At 37.9% G+C, this 27,479-nt stretch overlaps 1 long non-coding RNA gene across 3 annotated transcripts in view; it reads left to right on the forward strand.

Moving 5' to 3' along the window:
- The window catches only part of LOC106967821 (uncharacterized), a 49,043-nt gene that overhangs the window by 3,097 nt on the left and 18,467 nt on the right, over positions 1-27,479 (forward strand). Inside the window, exons 2-4 of one of the 3 annotated variants that reach the window (XR_008299023.1) lie at positions 17,689-17,797; positions 18,031-18,101; positions 20,246-21,555. This is a non-coding gene — a long non-coding RNA (uncharacterized LOC106967821). The remainder of the gene's footprint in view (positions 1-17,688; positions 17,798-18,030; positions 18,102-20,245; positions 21,556-27,479) is intronic. The other 2 variants (XR_008299022.1, XR_008299024.1) reach the window with 2 other exon arrangements.

A 27,479-nucleotide genomic window follows, 5' to 3' on the forward strand; every position in this document is an offset into this window, starting at 1 on the left:
TCTGGTTCTATCTTTGTGGTTCAGATAGAGAGGCATTAAAATAACCCAAGATATGTCACAGCCTTTCTGTCTAAAATATCTTTAGATGGCATGTCCTCAGTTGTAAATCTATTTCTTGCAAAAGGAACACCTAGGTTGGAAATTTTCCCATACCTTTACATTAAGGCTTTCTTTGAAATATTAGAAATTATCTCCAATTCTAACCCTGTCTATTTTATTGACAGAGACATGGAAAAGTGAGGGATATGGAGAAAAAAATAATTGCATACTAAATTCCCAGTCTTCTAGAAAAAGCATAATGAAATGTGTTGCTATTAGATAAATTAATAGATTATTATAATATTTTTTTCTAAGGAGGTTGGTAATACCTGAATCTTGTTCCAGATAAACCACTTGTATCTTCCTGGTCTCCAGTAAAAGTGAATATACAGAATATAATCAGCAGAGCAAGGCAAATAACATGTGAATCTTTGACCCCAATTGAGGCAGGCTCTTGAGGACATCATTGTACCCTAGTGTTGGTGGGCTCAATAGGTTATTATCGACCTGATCCCACAGCTGATCTTTATGATGAGTTATTTGGTCCAAAGTCACAGGCCCTGGGAGCTGTTTGCCAGGCGGTGTGTATCGCATTATTGCCACTACAGGCAAAACAAAGCAAACAAACAAAAAAACAAAACAAAACAAAAAACTCGGTGAAGAGGAATACTATACCGATGCCTTATAATCTTGATGTGTTTCATTCACTGGGGCTGATTCAGTAATAGCTTAAATCTTTCGAATTGTACAGGTGGTGAAGACAGAATGTAGCCTGTCAAAAAGCAGATTTATTGACTGTGGATGCAGAAAATGCAGGGTTTTAGTTGATGGGTAACTGAAAGCAGGAGCTCCATACCTCTTGACTGGATCATCTCCTTCTGCATTTTCCTTGAAAGTGAGGCATGGTGCTTACACATTTGTGTTAACTTCCTTACAAGTCACTGCCAAAGAGGAAAGGATGTACATGTTTCCTGGCTTCCATTTAGAAATCCTAGGGGCACTTTTAATAGGGCCAACTTGAGTCCTTCCAGCAATTATCGTGGCCAGGGAGATGAAAGACAGTGATGGATCTGTCAGATTTTGATACTGTAATTTCCAAGGGTTAAGTTCAGCTGTCAGGTACATATGGACTTAGGGGTTAGATGCTGTACTGAGAGCAATTGCTGATGTTGGTCTGGCACCTTCACCTCTGTTTACAGCCATTGTCCAGGATGTAATGAATTAGATCACTATTTTTTGCCTTGGGTGAATTAAGTGTAGTGAGAGAGGAATGGAGGACTCAAAATAAAGCTTTTCTTTTTCCTTCCTTCCTTCCTTCCTTCCTTCCTTCCTTCCTTCTTTCCTTTTTTTTTCTTTAATAGGGAAAATTCACATATTTCTAATTCTCTTCGGCAGAGATTTTAAGAGCATATTTGAGGTGTGAAGAGTTTGCAAATAAGGCAGCATTGAGGTTCCCTTGTACTTCTCTGCCTTACTGGTTCTGATAGTGCGTCCTGAGGTTTCACTAGTATGCTTTTATCAGTACACGATGCTACATGTACTTTTATTTTCCCCAGTGACCATAATTGCAATTTGGTATTTACAAACAAAATTGCTTCACAGAGCTAGAACAAACAATCCTAAAATTTGTTTGGAACTGCAAAATATCCTGAATAGCCAAAGCAATTCTGAAAAAGAAAAACAAAACTGGAAGCATCATGATTCCAGATTCCAAGCTATATTACAATGCTGTAGTCATCAAGACAGTATGGTACTGGCACAAAAATAGATACATAGATCAATGGAACAGAATAGAAAACCCAGAAATGGACCCACAACAATATGGTCAACTTATCTTCAATAAAAAAGGAAAGAATATCTAATGGAAAAAAGGCAGTCTCTTCAATAAATGATGCTGAGAAAACTAGACAATGAATGCAGAAGAATGAAACACATCAAAGAAGGCAAAGAGAACAAAAGCAAACATGATCTATTGGGGCTTCATCAAGAAAAAAACCTTCTGCACAGCAAAGAAAACAATCCACAAAACTAAAAGGCAGCCTACAGAATGTGAGAAGATATTTGCAAATGATATATCTCATAAAAAGTTAGTATCCAAAATTTATAAAGAACTTACCAAACTCAACACCCAAAAAACAAATAATCCAGTGAAGAAATGGGTAGAAAACATGAATAGACACATTTCCAAAGGAGACATCCAGATGGCTAACAGACACATGAAAAGAAGCTCAACATCACTCGTCGTCAGGGAAATACAAATCAAAACCACAATTAAGTGCCTCTTCACACTGTCAGAATGGCTAAAATTAACAACACAAGAAACAACAGGTGTTGGTGAGGATGTAGAGAAAGGGGAACCCTCTTGTGCTGTTGGTGGGAATGCAAACTGGTGAAGCCACTTTGGAAAACATGTGGTGGAGGTTCCTCCAAAAGTTAAAAATAAAACTACCCTATGATCCCACAATTGCAGTACTAGGTATTTACCCAAAGGATGCAAAAATAATGATTCTAAGGGTTAAATGCTCCTCAGTGTTTATAGCACCATTATCAACAAGAGCCAAACTATGGACACAACCCAAATGTCCATCGACTGATGAATGGACAAAAAAGATGTGGTATGTATGTACAATGGAATATTACTCATCCATCCAAAAGAAAGAAATCTTGCCACTTGCAATGACATGGATGGAGCTAGAATGTATTATGCTAAGCAAAATATGTCAATCAGAGAAAGAAAATACCACATGATTTCACTAATAGGTGGAATTTAAGAAACAGATGAATATATGGGAAGGAAGAGAAAAAGAGAAGAGAGGGAAACAAACCACAAGGGACTTTTAACCATAGAGAACAAACTGAGGGTTGATGGAGGGAGGTGGGTGGGAAATGGACTAGATGGGTGATGGGTACTAAGGAGGGTACCTGTAATGAACACTCGGTGGTGTATGTAATTGATAAATCACTGAATTCTACTCCTGAAACCAATACTGCTGTATAAGTTAACTAAAATTCAATTTAAAAAAAGAATTCTTTGATACTAATTTTTTTTTAATGAAAACAAAAGTTTTTATTTGATTACCTCTTGGTATGAACCACAAGCAACAAAGCTGAGGGCTCTTTTTGTTTCTGCTTTTTTTTTTCTTTTTCACTCTCTACTCAGACTGAATTAAAAATTTAATTTTAGTTAAGAACTGTTAAAACTAGAAGGCTCAGAAATGTCACAGGTCACACTTAAGTGACAGTGACGGCACTAGAATCAGGATCTTCTGGCTCTCAATTCAGTATCATGTACAGCTTTGCTGTATCATCAAGCCTTGTGACTTATCCATGCAAAGTTTAGTATTATAATTAAAAAAGAAACAAAATAAGGTCTATATACTAAATATTTAATGATTTGTATGATAGTTTCAGTGTGTGGCAAATGGACACAATGAATAAGCAGTTTATATAGATTCTTATTATTCATAATATCGCTATGTACCCAAACCAAACATTTCTAATCTCATATTAGCTTCCTATTGCTGCTGTAACAAATTGCCACACAAATAGTGGCTTAAAAGAAGATGAATCTATTAATTCTGGAGGTCAGAAGCCCTAAAATGAAGGTATTGTTGGGCCTGCCTTCCTTCTGGAGGCTCTAGGAAAGAATACATTCTTTGTCTTTTCCAGGGTCTAAAGGTTACTCACATTCCTAGGTTTATGGTCCCAAATCACTCCAACTCATGTTTTGATCACATCTCCTCCTCTGATCTGGACTCCCCCACTTCTTTCTGTAATTTATAAGGACTTTTGTGATTAGATTTGGCTCCCTAGATAATCCAGAATAATTATCCCAAGATCCTTAACCATAGCTATAAAATTCCTTTCCATGTAAGTTAAAATAGTCATGGATTCCAGGCATTAGTACTTAGACATCTTTGGGGACTGTTATTTTGCATACCACAAGGATCATTCAGGAATAAACAGAGAAATCTGAAAAAAGAAGCTCCAATGTCCCTCAGAATTTCTGGGTGTGTAACCCATATTTTAACAGGAAGGTTCCATGCAGAACACCCAGGTAGTGAGAACCCTCCCCTTTCCTGACTCACTCAAGCCAATTAGTCTATTAGGTGGGGTTTTCAGTGGGGGTTTTCAAGAGAGACAAGGATGTGTGGAAAGGGGGTTCTTTTAAGTGTGCAGACAAGCTGAAGATCTGCTGCCTGGGGCTCTGTATAAACTAAGGAGAATGAGAACACATTCCTCATGAGGGACAGGAGGACAGAAATGTTGGGAGAATGATGGACTTGCTGTGAGGTTATTATCTCAAAGATAAAGGAAGACTTTGCTATTGCTTCCTTTTCATTATTGAGCACTTTTTTTCTCTTTTTTTATGTCTCATTATTTTATTATTACGGCAGAACATTCATTATCAGATGGCCACGGTTAAAATAGGCTATGTTCCTCAGGGTGTTCACACAAGCAGAAATATATGCCCCTACTACCGGCCAGGTGGGCTGGGAGATCTGCTAAGGATACCCAGAGGGTTAGCCTGCAGCTGAAGCAGGGGGCAGGCTCTGCACCCCTCACATTTCTTATGCGTCCCTGATTGGTATACAATCAAAACACAATGACAGGAATAAAATCTCTCTCTTTAGGGAGGGCAAATGTCTTTAATTGTTACTCACATTAAATAAGCATTTGTAAGTAGGACTGTGTTTGTCCAAAGTATTGCTGAATAACTCCAGGTGTATCAATTCATTTCTCCAGTGGAATCAGAAAGCAGGCAGCAATCTGTCCCCAAATGGATAGCAAGTCAGGGAGTTCCTTAGAGACTGGATCAAGAGTCTTTCCCATGGTGAGGGGCGCATAGGTGGCTCAGTTGGTTAAGCGTCTGACTCTGGATTTCGGCTGAGATCATGATCTCATGGTTTGTGAGATTGATTCCCATGTTGGGCTCTTCACTGACAGCACTGAGCTTGCTTAGGATTCTCTCTCTCTTTCTGCCCCCTTCTCTAAATAAATAAATAAATAAATATTGAAAAAAAATATTAAAAGCAAAAGAGTCTTTCCCATGGTGAACAGGAAGTCAAGTAAATGAAGTGAAACATGAATATTCTCTTAAGAGATGAACAAACGGGCTCTCTGGGTCCTAGGGCATTATGACAGGTGTCTATGTAAGAGGTTCAAAGTCAGACTGTATCTCTTAAATAATAAAGACCTGCGGATTATCAGATCAAGACTCCAGTATGTATTTGAGCCCTGTAAGAAACTACTCATATCCTGAATCCACACTCAGCTAAGCAGCCTCCAACTTCACCTCCCTTGAGATTGTTCCTGAAGTAGTCCTGTGCACATGAGGGCTTTGACTTTATTGGACATCATGAAATCAGCTTTCTTGAAAGCCTGGGTAAAGTCCTAGGTTTGGGATGCTATTCTGGGAGAGTGAGGGTATCATTTGGTCAGTGCTGCTGTGTGCTCACCTCTGAGCAATGCATATTTGTTTCCTGTCTTTACATATATTTTAAAAGAATCTCCATTTTTATCCATACATCCAGAAAGACTTGTATGGAACATAGGACAAGGAGATGCCACCTAACTGACCACCTGCTTCTCATTAATGCATTGTGTGTCAGAGTTCCAGGGTATTCCAGAGGCTGAACTGGATGCCTCAGGGTCTTGCAGCAGAGTAATGAAGCAGCTGCAGAGCCAGTACCTGTATTTCAGATAGACTATTGTAACCTGATGGTTTCTCCAGTTGTCATACTGAACATCACCCTCAGATCCATCCATCCACACACCACTTTATTGTGTTGCTCACTGTAGAGGAAAGCCCAGTGTAGAAGCTTGCCGACAAGCCTGATTGCTGCTGCCTTGGCCCTGTGGGAAGTTTGCCTTGGTGGCTTTTCATGGCCCTTTAGAAACCACTTTGCCATTAATCCTTCCCTCTCTTATCTCATACGCTCATGTTACATTCTGGCAGTTCAAAATCCCCACCTTTTCTGATCCAGGTTTGTGTTTCAATTGCAAAATGTCCACAGCCTCATCCAGTCCTGTGTCCTCAACATACTATAGTACCTGGGGCCTGATCAAGGTAGGTCATTTCTGAAAATGAGCTGAAACTTACTAAGTTGGTGTTTTAATTTCCTGAAAAAGATACTGGCTGAGTTGAAGAAGCATCCTGTAAAATTCAAAGATTTGACATTTCAACAACGTGGCACAGTTTGTCTCCCATACCTTTTTAGGGAAAGCAGACCAGGTGCATGGTGTAGGTAGAGGGGAGAGAGTGACTGTCTGGGTGAGTGGACTCTGGGAATGGTGCAGAAGCACATTTCCCTCATTTAGTTGTGTTCAGCAAATGAGCAGGTGCAAAGTTATTTTTAATTGAGTTCTACCCCAGGGGCCTACAGTGAACTGAAGCTGTCTGTTGTGACCAGCTTTCTGCACATTCAGAGCTACTCATGGACCCCACAAGGAAACTTTTCAGTTCATCAACTGTGTCATCTATAAAGATAGAAAGCATTATAGAAAAAAAAATACTAATCACTCTAAAACAGTCCTCAAAAGAGCACAGAGATAAAACCCAATATTTCTGGTTGACAACTGGCTAATGCAATAATTGCACTCTGCAATAGAACTTTCCATGGTGATGGAATGTTCTATTTCTGCTCTGTTATTGAGCACTTGAATTATGGTTTGTGTGATTAGGGAACTAAATTTTGTATTTAATTTAATTTTAATTTAAGTAGCCAGATGTGGCTGGTGGCTATTATACTGTAGAGTGCCAGGGTAGTGTGGTTTGGATTATGCCAATAAAATCTATGCTAATAGCTACAGAATTGAATGTAATTACTTAAGAATAATCCTCTTGCTAATCTGCTGTATATTTGGGATGTCCTATTATTTCTAATAAAAAAATGAGTGTAATAGGACTTGATACGTTTTACCACTTTAATAAAATGCTTTTCATGTTGTGCTTATATTTGGATAAGTAGATTATAGCTGTAAACTATATTTTAAGCTGTGTAACTTCCAACGGAGATAAAATAACTCTGTCTTTTTCCATACATGAGGTTAATGAAACACTATTATGCCTTTTACACTTATTTGAGGAGATTTTGATTGCTAAAATAAAGAGAAAGAAAAGGATTTTAAAAATGTTGTGTTTGTATATCATTTCAAAAATAGAGACTTTAGGAGGAGAAAAAATTATCAATTACAATTACTTCTAGTAGCATGGAAGTTAAGAATACCAGTCCATACACCACTGAAAGTGTTTTATTCTATCAGGCTGTTGCTGAAATTTGTATTTCCCTAGCAACAAAGTAGTAGATAGGTTTTTCCTTCCAAGGTAATTAGGCATGTACTGACACACAACCACATTTTATGCTATTCTACACAGTGAAATAACAACAACTAACATTTATTTAGTACTTGCTAAGAGTCAGGCACTATTCTTTGCAATTTACATGTATTAACTCTTTTTAACCTTATTACTGTTATTATTCACATTTTATGGTTGGATAAAGAGAGAAGTGGGGTATGTTTCCCAAGGTTACAAAGTAGTAAACAAAGAGGTCTCTAATTTTGTGATTTTATTCACAGGTTAACATAGATATTTAGTTTCTACGACTTGATTATAATTGTACTAAGCCATGACGATGTAAAACTGAAGAAAACATTTTTTTCCATACTCCTGGTCTATTCACAGATATAGTTAAGTAAGCCAAAAGATAAAATATATTGTAAAAGAAGTGGTTAACAATGTTACCTTTTTGCAGTTACATCCCCTACTCCCATGCACCTTTGTTTTTTCCTTTTGTTGCAATCTGGTTCCTTCCGCTTATAGATCTGTCTGTGGGGACTGTTGACTAGTAAAGTCTGGGGCAGATACATACTTGAACAGAGCTATTCACATGTGGCCTAAAATCAGAAGGATCATCATCACCTGAAAACTGGCTAGAAAATTCAAGTTCCCAGACCCCCTCCCAGTGATATTCAAATAGATGATGAAGGCGAGGTGCCTTTTGGGTCTGGCTTCTTTCACTTAGCAAAATGCATTTAAAGTTCATCCTTTTTTAAAATGTTTATTTATTTATTTTGACAGAGAGAAAAAGATAGACCGTGAACCAGGAGGGGCAGAGAGAGAGAGGGAGACAGAGAATCCCAAGGAGGCTCTGCAGCTGTCAGCACAGAGCGCGGCAACGTGGGGCTCAAACTCGTGAACCATGAGATCATGACCTGAGCCAAAACCAAGAGTCTGACGCTTAACTGATTGAGCCACCCAGGCACCCCAAGATTCATCCATATTCTTAAGTGCATCAGTAGCCCATTACTATTAATTGCTGAGCATTATTACATTTTATGACTATTTTGCAGTTTGTTTATCCATTACAAGTGAAAGGGTATCTTGCCTATTTATAGTTCCAGCTATTAGGAAAAAAAGCTGCCATAAACATTTGCATACAGGATTTTGGTGGGCAAAGTCTTTCAATTCACTTGGATAAACACCCAGGAGTGGGATTGCTTGATTTTTTAATAAGTGTATGGTTTTATTTTATAACAAGCTGTTTTCCAAATTGGCGGTCTCATTTTGCATTTCCACCAGTGATGAATGAGATTTCCTGGTGTCCTGCATCATTGCAAATATTTGGTATTGTCCTTGTTTGTTTTGCCCTTCTAATAGGTATTTAGTGGTATGTCATTATGGTCTTAATTTTTCGTTTCCCTAATGACAAATATTGTCAACATGGTCAAATAAGCTTCTTGTCACATACTTATTTGCCAACTTTATATTTTATTTGGTGAAGTGTTTACTCAGATATTTTGCCCAATTTTCAAAATTGTATGCTTTAGCTTTTTATTGTTGAATTTTAAGAGTTCTTTGTATATTCTAGATGCAAGTCCTTTGTCATATATGAGGCTTTTAAAATATTTACTTTTAGTTTGTAGATTGTCTTGCCATTATTTTAACGATACATTTCCCAGAGCTATGACATAATTTTGACAGAGTTCAGTTTTTCAGTTTTTTCTTTTATGGATTATGCTTTTGTTATTGTATCAAATTTCTTCTATGTTTTCTTTTGGAAGTTTTATAATTTAAGTGTTATGTTTAGGTCTATGACCCACTTGTATAAAGTGCAATGTATCTGTCACTTTATTTTTTGTATGTGAATGTCTGGTTTCCCAGCACCATTTATTGAGAAGACAGTCCTTTGTCCATTGAGTTGCTTTAGCATCTCTGTCAAAAATTACTTAATTAGCATTGGGCTAATAACAGAGTATGAAGCCTGCTTGGGATTCTCTCTCTCCCTCTCTCTACCCCTCCTCCACTCATGCTATCTCTCTCTCTCAAAAGTAAATAAATAAAACCTTAAAAAATCACTTAATTACATTTGGACTCTGTCTTCTGTTCCATTGATTCACATATATCCTTCTTTATAAACCTGGATTGTCTGAATCTTTGTACTTAGTTATTGTTCAGATTATTTGGGCCGCTCTAATTTCTTTGAGTTTTCATATGAATTTTAGAATTAGCTTGTCAATATCTAATACAGTTTACTGAGATTTTGTTTAAGGCTGTGATACATTTATAGATTGTGTGGTGAAGAATTAACATCTTTAAAAAAATATTTATTTATTTATTTTGAGAGAGAATGTGATCAGGGGTGGGTCAGAGAGAGAGGAAGAGAGAGAGGATCCCAACCAAGCTCCATGCTGTCAGTGCAGACTCTGATGCAGGGCTTGAACCCACAAGCCTGAGATCATGACCTGAGTCAGTCGCTTAACTGACTGAGCCAAACAGGGGCCTCATGCATAATTAATGTCTTAAAAAAATGGACTATTGTAATCCATAAACATGATATGCCTCTTCATTTAGAACTAAAAAAAAAAAACAAAACCACAAACAAAAACCTTTATTTTCTTTTATCAGTGTTTTGCAGTGTTCAGCATACAGATCCTGCACTTTTTCTGTTTGATTTGTACCTGTGTGTTTTTTTCTGTATGTGTGCTTATGTGCATGCAGTGGAAATGACTACTAGAAATGCCTGTGTTTTTATTTTATTTTTTTATTTTTTTATCATTTCAAGTCCAGATTGTCATTGCTGCCACAGATTTACTTAGGAATACAGACAACTTTTGTATTTTGATCATGTATAAAGATGAACTTGCTAAACTATTAGTTATAAACTGATTTTGTAGATTCTTTTGAATTTTCTATGTCATGTTGCCTGGGAATTGAGATTTTTTTTTTTCTTCCTCTTCTCCTCCCACTCCCCTGATTCATTGGTTGTGACTATCAGGACAAGGTTGTTCCTGATGCTGAAGAGTGGGTGGAGATATTGCCTCCTTTACCATTAAGCATGATTATGCTGTAGGGTTTCTTCTGTGAATACTATTTATCAGGTTAAGAAGATTTGGTTTAATTACATTTGATTAGAGTTTTCATCAATAAATGGATATTGAATTTTAATGCTTTTTCTGTAACAATTGAGAAGATCATATGGTTTTTCCAGTTAGTCTGTTAATATAGTGAATTATATTGATTGATTTTCAGATATTGAGCCAGTCTTGCATTCTGGCATGAGCCCTACGTGGCAGTGATATATTATCCTTTGTATATATTCTGTATTCAATTTCCTAATAACACTTTATTGAAGATTTTTACATCTCTGATCATGTGGGATTTTGGTCTTTTGTTTTTCTTCTTGTTATTTTTGTGTCCAGTTTTGGGATTAGGGTAATATTAGCCTTATAAAATAGATTGGGAGGTGTTTTCTATATTCTAGAAAGGATTATGTAGAATATATATTGTCTCTTTCTTGAATGCTTGGAAGAATTTGTTAGTGAACTCATATGGACCTGAAGTTTTCGTGTTTTTTTTTTTTCCTTTAGGAAGAGAAGCACATATTTAACTGAAAATTCAATTAGAAAATAGATATAGAACTATTCATATTATTTTTTTAGTAAGTTTTGATAAATTTTTGTCTTTGAAGAAGTAGTACATTTTGTCTTATTTATTGAATTTAGGGCCATAGAATTTATTAAGTTTATTGAACTTAAGGCCTGTTTATCCTGTTAATATCTATGAAGTCAGTATATATGTCCAGTTTTTAATTTCTAATATTGAAAGTGTGTTTTTCTCTCTTTTTCCCCTGTCAGACTGGCTAGAGTTTTATCAATTTTTAAATTTTTTTTAAAAAAGCAGCTTTTAGTTTCATTGCTTTTCTACATTTATGTTTTCACTTTTACTGATTTCTGCTCACATATTTTTATAATTTGTTTCATTCTGCAAGCTTTTGGATTAATTTTTTTTTTGCCCAGTAGTTTCTTAAGGTATGTATTTAGATAATTGATTTGAGAACTTTCTTAATTTCTATCATGTTAATTTAATACTATAAATTTCCATCTAAGTGGTGCTTAAAGGATACCCCACAAATTTTGACATGTTGTGTTTTCATTTTTCTTTATTTAAAAAAATATTCCCTTAAGACTTCATCTTTTTTCTTGAGTTATTTTAAATATTTGAAAGTTTTTAAGATACTTTCACTGATTTCTAGCTTAATTTTATTATGATATGATACTTTATATAATTTCTATTCTTTTAATTTTTGTTTTGTATCCCAAAATATGGTCCATCTTGGTGAAATGAATTGTGTACATTTGAGAAGAGTGTTTTCTGCCATTGGCATGTGGAATAATATATACTAGGTTAATGGTATTTGTATAACCACCTGGAAGAGTCAACCCTCCAGTTCTCTTGTCCACCCATTCTTAAGGAAATTACTCCTGCCTCTAGGGGTTTACAAGTCTTGCTTATGCCATCAACTCTGGTGGAGTGTGTGGGTTTTCCTGGTCTCCTAGTGTTCTGCTTGGCCTCTTACCAGAAGAGCTTTCTTTCTTCCTCACCCAGCAAAGTTTAACCTTTTCCACTGAGAAACGTAGCTTCCTATCATGATCCTGTGTACATAGTATTTACATTTTAGTCATTTAATCATTCAACAAATATTTATTGACTACTGTATGCCAGGTCATGAATATGGTGATGAGAAAAAGAGAAGGAAAAACTGGCCTCAAAGAATGTTTGTGTTTTGTGGTTCAATTTCATCATCCTAAGCTTCTAAGGTAGTCAGATGAAATATCCACAATTGGCCCATCTTCCTGCTCCATTTCCCAGAGTTATGATGACAGTGATTAGAGGAATCTGGTTGTTATTTTCAAGCACTCTTTATTGTTATATGCAAATAATCTTGTTTTAGGGAATGACTGGGGGATGAAGGTTTTTGACTACTGTCTCTATGTTGAGCTCTGTGAGATAGCTGGTTCAGAACCACTTCTTTGTTTGATACAGTCTTGTGGTACCTGTGAACCAAAGTTCTGCTGGCCACCAGAGTCAGGAGTTTAAGAGGTGTAGGCTGCCAAAACTAGGCACCAGACATGCTCACAAGCTCTCTTTGAGGAGGCTTCAGTGATCTGGAGCTGAGCAGAGGGAAAACACAAAAATGATACATGTTAGCCTCATCAGTCTCTGGAAAGAATTGCAACAGACACCTTAATATGTATTAAATTAGAACAGTGAGTCCTCTCAACATCACTCATCATCAGGGAAATACAAATCAAAACCACAATGAGATACCACCTCACACCTGTCAGAATGGCTAACATTAACAACTCAGGCAACAACAGATGTTGGTGAGGATGCGGAGAAAGAGGATCTCTTTTGTATTGTTGGTGGGAATGCAAGCTGGTGCAGCCACTCTGGAAAACAGTGTGGAGGTTCCTCAAAAAACTAAAAATAGAACTACCCTACGACCCAGCAATTGCACTACTAGACATTTACCCATGGGATACAGGTGTGCTGTTTTGAAGGTACACATGCACCCCCATGTTTATAGCAGCACTACCAATAATAGCCAAAGTATGGAAAGAGCCCAAATGTCCATCGATGGATGAATGGATAATGAAGATGTGGTATATATATATACACACAACGGAGTATTACTCAGCAGTCATAAAGAATGAAATCTTGCCAACTACGTGGATGGAGCTGGAGGGTATTATGCTAAGTGAAATAAGTCAGTCATAGAAAGACAAAAATCATATGATTTCACTCATATGCAGACTTTAAGAGACAAAACAGATGAACATAAGGGAAGGGAAATAAAAATAATATAAAAACAGGGAGAGGGACAAAACAGAAGAGACTCATAAATATGGAGACAAACTGAGCATTACTGGAGGGGTTGTTGGAGGAGGGATGGACTAAATGGGTAAAGAGCATTAAGGAATCTACTCCTGAAATCATTTTTGCACTATATGCCTACTAATTTGGATGTAAATTTAAAATAAAATAAAATTAAAATTAAAATGCCATCACTAATTAAAAAAAAATCAGAACAGTGAGTCCTCAATAACCCATAAGCACTATTTCTATGTTGTAGTCAATGGGTCTAATGGACACAAGCTCCATTGGCTTTCAGACCCAGATGTTTTGGGGTTTTATCCTTCAGGTGTCAGTCGCAGTCTTAAAAGTTGGGGTCCTGGATTTGGGGTCTAAATCCTTTGCTATTTGGGGAGAAGCTGGGAGTTGAGATTTCCCTTCCTATCATAGGGAAAATCCCCACGGTGGGGCTGTGGTGAGATTGTGTCTACCTCTCCTATCCAGTTTGGTGTGTTTTTTTTTTTTTTCTTGTTCACCAGATGTGTAGGGGTCACTCAGCTAGTTTCTAGATTTCTTTCAGAGGGTATTCTTCTGTATGTAGTTGTAGTTTCAATGGCCAGAGGGAAGAAATGAGTGCAGGAGCCTCCTACATCTCCATCTTGAACCAAAACTTCATTAAATTTCTATTGAATCAAAGCACTCTTTATTAGGTAGACTGCATACTTAGTTATGTAGTTTTATTGTGGCTGTCAAAATATGGAATATCAATATGGCTGTGCTTCAGCCATACTGTTGTTGTGAAAACACTATTCCTTTCTGTGATTTATAGTCTCCATCATCAACAGCCCAAATATCACCACCTACCCTACTCTGCTACTTTAGATCCTCTCAGTCCCTCTGCCTCTAGCTTCCTTCTGCATTATTCCAGCTTCACTGGAACAATGAGGCAGCCAGCTCCATGTAGGCATAACCCAATAGCACCTTGCCTCCTGCCTTACTCGTCACTTTTCATCACCCACCATAGGTTTGCTTATTGGTATTGAGGCATAAGATTCCATAGGATATGCTTTGTACCCACGTCTGTGCAACTGGAAATGCAGGAATACCAAAATACTATAAGGATGATCTTCCAACCAGTAGGAGGTGAAGATCAGTCACTATATTCTTCTTCTTTACTTTCCCTGTTTCAGCTGCCCTGAGAGGTAGGCAATCACATTGCCTTCCAGGAGATGAACCCACAAGGCTGCATGGACCAGGTGGCTGGTTGTCTCTCCTTCCCTGTCTTGCTGCTTTTGTGCTCACTCATACTTCCCTGGAATTCTACTATCTAGGTAGTAATGCCTAACTTTTGCCTCAGGCTTTGCTTTGATGTCATTCTTCTCTTAACAAATATAAACTTGTAAATGTGAGATGACACGAAAGGTAAAGCTCGTAAGGAAAGATTAAACAAAATGTCTCAGTCAGAAGCATCCCATATATGATCTCTACTCTTCTAGCATTTGTCACTCAGAAAGCATTATTTCATTCTTAAATAGTCCTTGTAGGAAAAATCTCAAGGAAACCAAGATGTGAAATGTACCTTATGGGAATGGAGCCCAAGTATTTAAGCTTTTATCACTGACAGAGCAGTGGAAGGCAATGTTTTAAAATAAAATGTATTCAATAAAGGAACTAGTTATGCCAAGATGAGTAAGTTCTACAGATCTGCTGTACAATGTGCCTGTAGTTGACAATCCTGTGTTGCACACTTACAAATTGGTTATGAAGGTAATCTCACGTTAAGTGCTCTTACAACTCCCCACACACATAAGCAAACACAAAGGGGCACAAAGATACTTTTTGGAGGTGATGGATATGTTTATTACCTTGATTGTGATGATGGTTCCATGCATATGCATATGTCCAAACTCATTAAATTGTATACATTAAATATATGCATCTTTCGGTATATCAATTATACCTCAATAAATCTGTTAAAAAATAATAGTAGGGGAACTGAATTCTGGAAGAGGGGATAAATGGTAACTCTGTGCAGTATCTGCTCAGTTTTTCTATGAACCTAAAACTGCCTAATGAAATAAGTCTGCTGATTAAAAAAATAAAAGCCAATTGTCCAAGTAGATGTAAGTGAAAAGTTAAGTCAGAAGCAGACAGTCAAAAGGTGAGAACACATAGCCTAGATTAGAAATGAAAATGCGAGAATCTGAGCTTCCTAGGGACCAGTTCCAAACACAGAAGAGTGATAATAACGTTCAGTCAAAAAAGCGTGAAGACTGGGAGAAAAAAACTGCAGGGCTGAATACTAGAAAAATAGCACAAAAATAGCACAGAAAATGGAAAGAAAAGCCTCTTGCAAGCCTGTTGCTTTTTAATCTTAGAGGAAAAGTTCATAGTAGAAATAGTAGAAGGTGGGGGGTGGGGGGAGCTCCAAACACCTGTTCTTTAAAAAGTCCTTCCATCTCAGAGCCACTTTTGAAATGCAATCTAGATCTCATTTTGTCATACACCTGGCTTTCACGTTATCCTCTGATACCTGGTTCTGTGTATGGCAAACAAGATCTACTGAGTCCTGCCTGGAAGAAATCAGAGGCAAATGTAAGTTTGCTGTTTTTCTGTAGACAAAAACATGTGCAATATTTGTCCTGTTGCACATGAAATGTCAGCAGGGTAGGAAAGGGTGTTTGAAACTCCCAGCACAACCTCTGATATCATGGAATGCCTTCTAACTTTTGGCCTATTTCGAGCATTGAATTGAACACAAATTATTCAAAGAATGATATGGGTCAACTGAAAGAGATTGTTCTAAATATAACACTATTGCACATAATAGAAAATGTAGAGGAAAGTAGCAATTATTTACTGAGTACTAATTATTTTCCAGGACTCACTCTGCCAAATGCATTTTGCATCAATCCTGAGAAGTATACACTACCGTTAATCCTTTTTAAACATGAGGAAACAGACTTTGAGAAACTAATCCCTTGCTTTCACAAAAAGAGTACAGAAAGCAGAAATGTGACATATGGCATCTATATTCCATGTGTCAGTCAGTAATGGTACCAATAGCCACTGCTGAAGGAAACCCATTGTGTGCTATGGTTTACAGGTACTATTTTTTTCAAGTTTATTTATTTGTTTTTAGAGGGGGAGAGAGAAAGCATGAGCAAGCATGGGGTAGGGGCAGAGAGAGAGAGGGGAGAGAATCCAAAGCAGGCTCCACTGTCAACACAGAACCAGACAAAGGGTTTAAATCCATAAACTGTGAGATCATGACCTGAGCTGAAATCAAGTGTTGGACACTTAACCAACTGAACCACCCAGGTGCCCCTACAGATACTATTTTTAATTCACACAGAATTTTGAAAAAAAAAATGGTGGTTATTATTACTTTACTGGTAAAAAATCTGAGTCTCACCAGGCTGAATAGCTTAATCAAGGTGACACAGTAAGTAAGGAGAAAAGTCAGAATCTGAACACAAGTTAACTAGACTTAAGAATGTATGATGTCAACCTTAAAAATAAAACTGCCACTGGGACGCCTGAGTGGCTCAGTGGGTTAGGCATCTGACTTCAGCTCAAGTCATGATCTTGCAGTCCACGAATTCGAGCCCCGCGTTGGTCTCTGTTGCTGACAGCTCAGAGCCTAGAGCCTGCTTCAGATTCTGTCTTTCTCTCTCTCTGCCCCTCCCTCATTCACAATCTCTCAAAAATGAACAAATGTTAAAAAAAATAAAACTGCCAGTTATTTTACTAGCAAAAGATAGGTTTATTTGAGAAAAGCAGAAAATTACAATCCATGGCTAGCAAGTCACAGCAAAATCATAAGTCAGTCCAACAACAACAACAAAAAAGAGAGGAACATTATTTTATAGAGGAGGAAGTTGTGAGGAGTTGTTTTGAGGGAAAGTCCTTTGGAGAAAAGCAAGAGTTCAGGGTGGTGAAGGTTTCTCATTGGCTAAGTTGCAGGGGTAAATTCTTGTAGAAGATGCAATGTACTTTCCCTGGGTGGCCTTGATCATTCTTTCCTGTTAAGGAATCTTCTGTTGGGTCTGTAATTGACAATTCTTCTTGTGATTAGCATTGGATGGTATGGCTCCCCCTAGTAGCCTTCCTGTCTAGCATCCTGAATCTACTTTTTTGGTTTCTCTTTATTCATTTTCACAGCTGGAGTCTTATTTATTTGTTTTGTTTTGTTTTTAATACACTGCTATCATTATAAAATAAATATATATGAATGATATATGAAGCTTTCCATGTAACACTGGGTCCATTGTGGATGCTCAAAACATATGGGTCTTTTTTCTGCATGGTCTCAGACAAGTTGGTGGTTGAAATCTAGTACTCTGTCTAGAGTTAGCCAAAACAACAATAACAGCAGCCAGAGTCAGTAAACAGTAAGCACAGTGAATCTACCATTCCTTGTCAGTTTGTCTTTCAGAGTTCTAACAAGGTAAACCTAATCAGTATAAGTCACTCCCTTTTTTTTTTTTTTTTTTTTTTTTGCATACCAGAAAGCAAATGTCTGCAGAAGAGTATTTGGGAATCAGTAAAGCAACTATGGTTTCCTGAGAGACAGATCCCAGAAAGAAACAGCTCCAGGAAACCAGGAATCCACCATTGGTGAGTCACCATCCAGTTACACTGCACCTACTGACTACTTGTGTTATGTATATTAACAGCAGATTAGAACCCCAGAGTCATGATTTGTCTGTGTGTACCCCCAGAAGGAATCTCAAAGGTCATCTATCTTACCCCCCCCCCAATTGTCCAGATAAGAAGATTAAGACTCTGAAAGGTAAAATGTCTCACTAAGTTCACGTGTTTTGAATTCCTCTTGTCCTATGTTATGCCAGATTTTCAGCCTCAAGTCCAGGGACTGACCTACACTGAAGGTTCAGCAGGCTGGATGGAGGACTTCCCTGAGGTCTGTGGTGACTGAAATCAAGCTACAGTGTGTAGAGTAGCGTTGGTTTGAGAAAGGTCTGCTTCCCTGCCAGAACACTTTCCTCCTTGTTAAGTGGAGCAAGTATTCCTCTACTTTTTCTTGGGGAATACTCCTGCACTCAATTTGTAGCAAAAGAGAGGGAGTAAGTTACTTCATGTTAGTATAACCAATCTTCCCATACATAATCAGAGACAGAATCTCAGGAACTAATATTAAGAGAACTGCCTTTTTAAAATTATCATTATTTGAAGTATAGTTTGCACACAATGTTACATTAGTTTCAGGTATCCAATATAGTGATCCAACAACTCTATACTGATGCTATCTATACTCACCACAAGTATAGCTACCATCTATCACCATATAATGCAACCACAATACCATTGATTAAATTTCCAGGGAACATATCTTGTATTGAAGACAGTAGCCTAGTACTTAATTTACCTAATTTTATTTTATCTTCCTAATGACACTGTGTAAGGTAGTAATTATCTCTGTACTACAGGGGTAGAAACAGAGGCTCACAGAAGTCCAGATATTTTTTCCCTGTTAGAAAGTGGATGAACAATGGTATGTGTGGTTCCAAATCCCAGACATCCTGAGAAGTGTTTAGTTAGAATAATAGCCTCATGTTGAAGCAACCCAAAGAATAAGTAAAATTATTTTTCCAAGTATGTGATTTACAGCCACAGCAGTTGAAGATTTTCTTTCTTTCTTTTTTCCTTTAATTAGAGGACTGATATTAGTAAAATTACAAAATGAAAACCCAAGCTGGTAAGTCTGTGGACAAATGGACACTAAGGCCACGTTTATATATCTATAATCAACATTTAGAGAGGGTAGATTAATAAAGCAAACAGAGTGATGACGATTACCCTGGTAACATAATCTCCATTGAGCCTTGCTTGAGGAGAAAATGAAAAGCTCCAACATCTCTCAGGTTCAACCAGAGTTCATTGAAGATAGAAAGTGTTACATGCTTTGCTTTCTCTTTTTTTTTTTTTTCCTTAAAAATCAAAGATGGCAGAATTAACACAGATGATCTAGCGTCTGGAGGACAGTGGTTCAAAGCTTTCATTAGAGTCCTGGTTACCGAGTAGAATGAACCAGTGGCACCAACACAATCTTTGGGGCTCAACTCAAGATTCTTTCCATGAAAAAAAAACATTACCAGAAATTATAACATTTCTCTAAACGAAATTTAGCCACCAATTCCAGGCTCACTTTGAAAGGAAATATTATCATAAGAGTTGGCTTTAGTATTGGGCCATTTGTTTTTTAAGTTGCTCTTCTTGTCTAAGTAGAGGAAGAGGTATTTGCCATAAAAGTCAGTTTTTCTTATCCTCTTGGGCATAGAAGTTTAAGCAAACCCTCTCACATGAAAAGAATAGCAGGTGTATCCTGGTGTATCCTCCCACCCCACACTCACTCACTTTTTACCCTGCCAACATCTATCCATTTGGTAACATCTTGTCATACTTTTTTTTAAAGTTAATTTACAAGTTAATTAACATACAGTGTAGTCTTGATTTCAGGAGTAGAATCCAGTGATTCATCTCTTGCATATGACACTCAGTATTCATCCCCAAAAGTGCCCTCTTTAATACCCCTTTCCCATTTAACCCACCCCTTTACTTTTGTTTTTAGTTGAAATATATTTGACACATAACATTGTGTAAATTTAAGGTGTACAACATCTTAATTTGATACATTTATATATTGTAATGTGATTGAGACTGTAGCCATAATTAACACCTACCATATTAATTATCATTTTTTTAATGGTTGGAAGAATTAAATTATAGTCTCTCAGCAAGTTTGATGATTATAATACAAGACTGTGCATTAAGTCTCTAGGGCTTATTTAGTACTTGTTGCAAGTTTGCACCCTTCAACGTCTATCCTACCCTCCCCCCATATCTTAATAACCACCATTTTCCTTTGTCTGTTTTTACATATTTAGCTTTTTAAAATTCCACATACAAGTGATATTATTCAGTACTTATCTTTTTCTTTCTGACTTACCTCACTTAACATAATGTCCTCATGTTCTATACATGTTATCACAAACAGCAGGATGTCCTTTCTTTTCATGGCTGAATAATATTTCATTTGGTCAACAGGTACATGAAAAGATGTTCAACATCAGTAATCATCAGGAAAATGCAGATCAAAACCACAATGATGTATTACTTCATACCTGTTAGAATGGCTATCATCAAGAAGATAAGGGATAATAAGTGCTGGCCAGGATGTGGAGAAAAGGGAACACTTGTGCACTGTTGATGGGAATGTAAATTGGTTCAGCTACTATGGAAAACAGTATGAAAGTGCTTCAAAAAGTTAAAAATAGGTCTATCATATTGCCATACTTCTTAAAGGCATGTAGACACATGAATGTACCCAATACAAATAGTATTTTGTGCTGTTTGCTATTTTATATATCATTTTGCAGGGGTTTATTTTCACTAAACTAGTATGTTTTGGGGGGTTGTTCATTCTATAAAAATCTTCCTTATCATGCACAACTGCTATAGTATATTCTCTAGTATGCCTTATCCATTCAATAATTGATAGTATTTTACAACTTTTTTTTTTTATTTTTCACAAACAAGATGCTAAAAACACCCTGGGACAAGCCTACTTGTTTGTCTGGGTTTCCCTACAATTGTGTTCTACTGATTCACACTGCATCATATCTATCCTGCCCTTGTCATGTCTCCAAGCAAGCAAAGCACATTCCCTGTCCCATTATTGGCTTTGGACCTGTGAGCACCACATCAGAAGGGACACTCTGCTTCAGATGGTGTGGTTCAGCTCCACCTGTTGCTCTTTCTCCCTTTGCCTCAGGAACAGCATATCTGAGATAAGGGCTGCTTTCTTCCATCTATGACTCCATAATGGGAGCACATGAAGAGAAGACCAGAGCTGACCCACATTCCCAAGTGGTGGTAACAGAGAAAGAGAGATTTCTTATTATACCACTCTGGGATATTAGGGACATTCAATACCATTGCAAAAGCTGAATAGTGTAACTAAATTCTAACAAGTAGAATGGTTGAGTCGTAAGTTTAAGTCCATTCTACAAATATTTGAAGTAAAAGATTTTGAACCTACTGTTCCAGATTCTGGGGTTCATAGCAGTGTATAGCAGTGAAGAAAAGCAAGTTCCTACTGGCAGGGTGCTTATGTTCTGCACATGTTATGAATTTTTAAAGTTTTAATAAATGCCATTAAATTGCCTTCCCCTAATATATAGTTATAAATAGAGAGGAAATTTAGGGTGCTTTGTCTTTCCAGATTGCTTCTCCTCTATTCCCTAACCTGCAATGAAGTGCTTTCATTCTAAGCATGAGCTCAGCAAAGCTGGCTGTACAACTAACTCTCACCTTATAGACCCTGGAAGCCAGTCTGGCTGTGGATATTCTACCTGGTAATATCATCTTTAACCTTACTTTTTAGTTTTCAGCATGAAGGCATGCTCTATCTTTACTCATACAATAAGGACAAATGAGATTATGGAAACTCATGGTTTACAATGTCTTGAAATCTTAGGCCTTTCTGTGGTTGCATGGCCATGATAGGCCATAGAACTGACAGAACTCAGTGCAGTGGAGTGAATGGAGAGGTCAGAGAGAGAACAGCTAGTGCTGTAGGGCAGGTTTAGCAAACTGGGGTCTAGGGGCCACGTCCCAGGGAAAGGAACAGGAAGAACAACCTGACTCCAGAGTTCAGCCTGACCAGGCAAAGATGCATCTCAGAGGTCCACAATATCCTTATTGCCATTTTCCTGATGTCCTGGAAACTGTGGATGAGCCCTGGCCCCTGCATGTCCTCTAAGTCATATACTTCTTACCAGACTCTTCTGCTCTTTTCAACATCCAGTGTCCTACCAAAGTCTTGGCCCTTTTCTGAAGTACTTAAGCAGGCTCCTGATATCCTGTTGTACAACTCTTGTCAAAATCCGTTTTAGAGAAACTGAGGCCAGCTTCTCCTATTAAAGTAGGCATTGGTTCTTCAGAACTTCTATCCTGGCTAGATGCTTTTTAGTCCAGCCTATCTTCTCTTCTCCCTGTGCTGTCTGCCTCTGCTGTGCTGTATCTCTTGGGGCTCTTCAGCCTCTATTCTAGCAACTCTTTTGAGCTCCTGTCTTCTGCAAACCTGGTTTATCCACATAGTCTGTGTCACTGAGGCTTCATGTTACCTTCCCAGCCAAGTGCACAGGATTATAGGCAATATACTCCTATGCTCTTGAATTGCCTAGGTATCATTTTTCAGAAAAATTCCTGAAGAAATCTTGATTTTGAATCACATTCTGAATATAGAAAGAACACACTTTCCAGAGTCATGCATGACCACACAGTAACAGCAGCAAATGTACATTTAAGGCTCAATTTTTGTGTGTACTATTCTAAGAATTTTACATATATTAATCTTCACACAATGCTATGGAGTAGCTCACCTTTTTAAAGGTGAAAAAATTGAAGCACAGAGAAGAAAGTGCCTCACTCAATATCACACATTTAGAGGCATCATTGAAATGAGACTCTGGGGCGCCTGAGTGGCTCAGTTGAGCCTATGACTTAGGCTCAGGTCATGATTTCCCAGCGCATGAGTTCGAGCCCCGCGTTGGGCTGTGTGCTGACAGTTTAGAGCCTGGAGACTGCTTCAGATTATGTGTCCCCCTCTCTCTCTCTGTCCCACCCCTGCTTGTGCTCTGTCTCTCTCTGTCTTTCAAAAATTCATAAACATCAAAAAAATTGTTTTTAATTAAAAAAATAAAAAAACAAACAAAAGAAAGGAGACTCAGAATATTCCCAGGTGATACAGTTCTGGAGACAGGAGAAGTAATTTCTTCCCACCAATAAAGGAATTTCCTGATCAGCATCATTGGAGATTACTTGAATATTTCAAAGGCTTATGAGTGCAAGTTTTTTGCTACATTACCATATGTACCAAGTATATTTTTTTGGATGAGTAGTTTGAATAAAGTTTACTCTCAATTTGAAAAAAGATAATCTCAATCCAAAGTCTGTGCTTAACATTGCCTTTAAATAAAATATTAAAGTGGCAAATACTATAGTGGTGACTATTAAGGGAGAAAAATCAGCAGAATTTGCTAATTCCTTGTTTGTAAGGAGTGAAGGGGAGGGGACAATAAAAATGACTCCCAAGTTTCTGGTTTACATTGAACGTCTTGGTACTTGCAAGAGAATCAAAAGGCAGAGTCACAGGCTTTTGGGGCAATAGGCTGGGTGCTAAATTTGGGACTGTCAGATAGACACTGCTCTCAGGATTGTCAGCTGGACCACAGTTATTTGTGTCCCGGAAAGTCAGACTCCAGTTTGCATCTGGGCCCAGCCCTACTCCTCTGCCTGTAACCTGTGAAAGTTATTTCATATTGGGACCATTATTTTCTCACTGATGATGTGGGGTGATGGTAATTCCTGTTTCATGGAATCATTTGATATAGGCCTTTAAACTGTAGATAATAATATAGGCCTGAACATTCTTGTGTAAACCCCACATGGAAACAGGCATGGTGGCAGCAGCCTCCCAGTCAGCTTTCCCTTCACCAGAGAATCCCCAAAAGCCATTGATGGGTATACCCCTTTCAGAGAGGTGGGAAGTCCACTAAGTAAGAGGTTGGTATCACTCCTTACCTCTGGATCTTTCGTTAGATAAAGGTTTTAGATTTTACTTGGTTTTGGATAAACCGATTCATCCAATATATATCAGTCTTACAAACTAAGTAACAGCAAAATAACTTAGTGGCAAATGCCAACTCACCTATGGCCTAGAATTTCAGAAATAATTTCTGAAGCTGGAAAAGGGGTTTTGTGTTCCTTGAGAGTGCTGCTGTTACTACCTGAAACACCAATTGCCATGGAGGTGGGGTTGGGGGGCAACCTACTGATTCAGAGCACATGCCTGAAATGGGTTGTTGGAGTAGACAAAATAAGTACTGACTTGTTTCAGAATCAAACAGCCACTATCGAGAGAAACTATTTTTTTAACATTTATTTATTTTTCAGAGAGAGAGAGACTGGAGGACCAAGGATCTGATGTGGGTCTCAGAGCAGAGCCCGATGTCAGCGCAGAGCCCAATGTGGGGCTCAAACTCACGAACCTTGAGATGATATCCTGAGCTGAAATCAAGAGATGGCTGCTTACCAGACTGAGCCACCCAGGCACCCTAGAGAAATTATTTTTATAAACACATCTTAGTTCTGAGATTGGAATATCTAACAGCCCGCTTAACTATTTTTAAGTGTTTAAAATAGATCAGATTCTAAGTTTGAATTAGTTTATACTTCATCAGGTGGACTATTCACAATAAGAGATGGTTTATTGATTCAACTCCACAGAACATAAAGCAAGATGAAAAATGAGGCCATGATTGAACACCATGTACAATGACAAAAAGAATATCATCTTTTCTGGGCATGCTGTCTCTTTATTTGACAATGTTGGAAAAACTATTAGACAAAAAGAGAAATGAAAATTGTGGTATACACGACACATTCAACTGGGGTCATTTAAGCCATGTATGTAAAATGATGGCTTGGAAAGGGAATGGCGGAATACCCCATTTAGCTATAGACTTGCTCTGACACCCAGAAAAGTGAAGCACTGCTAACAGTGTAGTGCTGGGGGGTTAGTACCCAGATCTCCTGATTCATGATCTTCTTGATTTCTAGTAACCAGGTTTTATTTTTATTTTTTTAAATTTTTAACGTTTATTTATTTTTGAGACAGAGAGAGACAGAGCATGAACGGGGAGGGTCAGAGAGAGGGAGACACAGAATCTGAAACAGGCTCCAGGCTCTGAGCTGTCAGCACAGAGCCCGACGCGGAGCTCCAACTCAAACCGTGAGATCATGACCTGAGCCGAAGTCAGAAGCTTACCCGACTGAGCCACCCAGGCGCCCCAACCAGGTTTTATTTTTATTTACTTCTTGTCTTCTTGCTCAATGCCCAACTTCTCTGTGGAGCATCCCTTGGCCTTTCTGGCCTGATGAAGTATTTCCCCACTCTGACTTCCATGCTTCCACTTTCTGACAGCTTCAGGTAATGATACTGCTCAGCCTTCTATCATTTCTCCTCTGCCCAAGGCTGAAAACGTGCTTCAACCTTTTGTTGCTGTGTCACTTTATGGACTACAAACAATGGCCCTATACACAAAAGTTTACAGAAATCCAAGATTGCTTTCTCCCTTTTCATGCTTTTCCCTCTTGGGTCCAACCTGATGACCCATGGAGGAAAGTAGAGATTATTTCCTTTATAAGATTGCTACTGTTTCTTAGAGACATTGTGGGAAGGAGTAAAAATACTTGATTTACTCTGGAATGTAGGTAGTTGCACTTGTTTTGAGAATTAAAAGATCTTTCCCATTGTTCATGGGAAAAACTGTAGCATACAATGGCTGGATGTCATTCCACATCAATAAAACTGCAGGTGTTTACTCTTTTTGTTAAGAAAGTGAAATTTTCATAGGTACTAATTTTCTTGAGTTATTGTGTTTTATGATAAATCTACATTTAATTTTCAGTAGTGGAAAAGAGAAACAAAGTTTCAGACATAAAAGGATTTTGCACAATCCAATATGTGTTTAATTATAAGTATCAAGAACGATGAAAGCAAGGCATTGAGCAGTCAAGTGGCTGTGAAACTTAGTTACTATGGCAACAAGGGTGATTATAATGTTGTGGAGTTATGTGGCTGTTCTAGGTGGACCGAGAGAGTGTACAAAGGGAAAAGGGGAATTTGAAGGTGTGATGTCCCCAACTCAAAACATGCATAGACAAATCTGCAAATCTGTATGAGTGAGTAACATCTTTACTTTCTTTACTGCAGGGAAGATGTGAAAAACAAGTCCTGGTTCTATTAGTTGTAGAGTTGCAGTTCCATTTAATTAGTTAGTTACCTATTGTGGGAGGGATTTGTTGGTTGGTGATGACTTTTCCCCTGGTTTATTGACATATAATTGACATATAACATTGCATTAGGCATGAAGCATGATGAGTGGATATATGAATATATTTCAAAATGATCATTGCTCACATAGTTACAATTAGCAACTTTCAAATATACAATACAGTATTGTTAACTACAGTCACCATCCCAGAACTCATTTACATTCCAGAACTTATCTATCTTATAACAGGACATTTGTACCTTTGATCACCTTTACCCATTCCCCCTATCTCTCAACCTCACATCTGGCAACCAAACTGTTTTCTGTATCTGTAAGTTTCTTTTATATTTAGATTTTGCATATAAGTGACATCATAAGGTATTTGTCTTTCTTTGACTTATTTCACTTAACATAATGTCCTCAACTTCCATTCATGTTGCTGCAAATGCCAGGATGTCCTCCTTTTCCATGTTTGAATAGTATTCCATTGTATACATATATGACATTAGATTTGGTCATTCATCTCTAGATGGACACATGGGTTATTTCCACATCTAAGCTGTTAAATATAATGCTGTAATGAACATGAGAGTGTACATATCTCTTTGAGATAATTATTTTGTTTCCTTCAGATACATACCTAGAAGTGAGATCAGTGGGTCATATGGTAGTTTTATTTTTAATTTTTGAGGTATCTCCACACTGTGGCTGCACCAATTTACATCCCTATCCATAATGCACAAGACTTCTACTTCCACCTAAATATACAACCTTGCCAAGTCCCTTATATTAAGACCAGGGTACTGGTGGAGAAGATGAGGGTCTAAGATGAGGGATGGAGATTGTGCTGGACAGTTGCTATAGTGGCCTTCATGATCACTGCCTCCCAGTATTCACACTCTTATATAATCCACTACCTTTGTGTGTGAGTAGGAACTGTGACTTGCTTCAAAACACTGGAAGATGGCAAAAGTGATGGGATCCATGTGATTACATTTCATAGGCTGTAATTTGTCTTGCTAGGAGAATCTCTCTCACTCTCTGTGACTTTGCAGAAGTGAGCTGCCATATTGTGAGCTACCACATGGAGAGGACCATGTGGAATAGAGCTGAGGGTGGTCTCTAACATACAACCATAAAGAGACTGAGGCTTTTAGTGTGACAGCTATAAGAAATGCTGTCAACAACCACATGATCTTGGAACCAGATCCTTTCCTATTTGAGCCTCAGATGAGAGAGCAGCCCCTGCTGACATCTTGCTTGCAGCTTGTGAGACCCTGAGGCAGAGATGTTACCAAATTGATGCCCACACTTCTGACATGAAAAACACATTAGATTTGTGTTGTTTTAAGCCAGTAGTTCTGCAGTAATCTGGTTATACAGCAATAAGTAACCAATGCAGGGGTTAGAATTTGCCCAAATAGAGATAGAGCTGAGCA

Source organism: Acinonyx jubatus, chromosome B3, assembly GCF_027475565.1.
Source record: "Acinonyx jubatus isolate Ajub_Pintada_27869175 chromosome B3, VMU_Ajub_asm_v1.0, whole genome shotgun sequence".
Classification (NCBI taxonomy): domain Eukaryota; kingdom Metazoa; phylum Chordata; class Mammalia; order Carnivora; family Felidae; genus Acinonyx; species Acinonyx jubatus.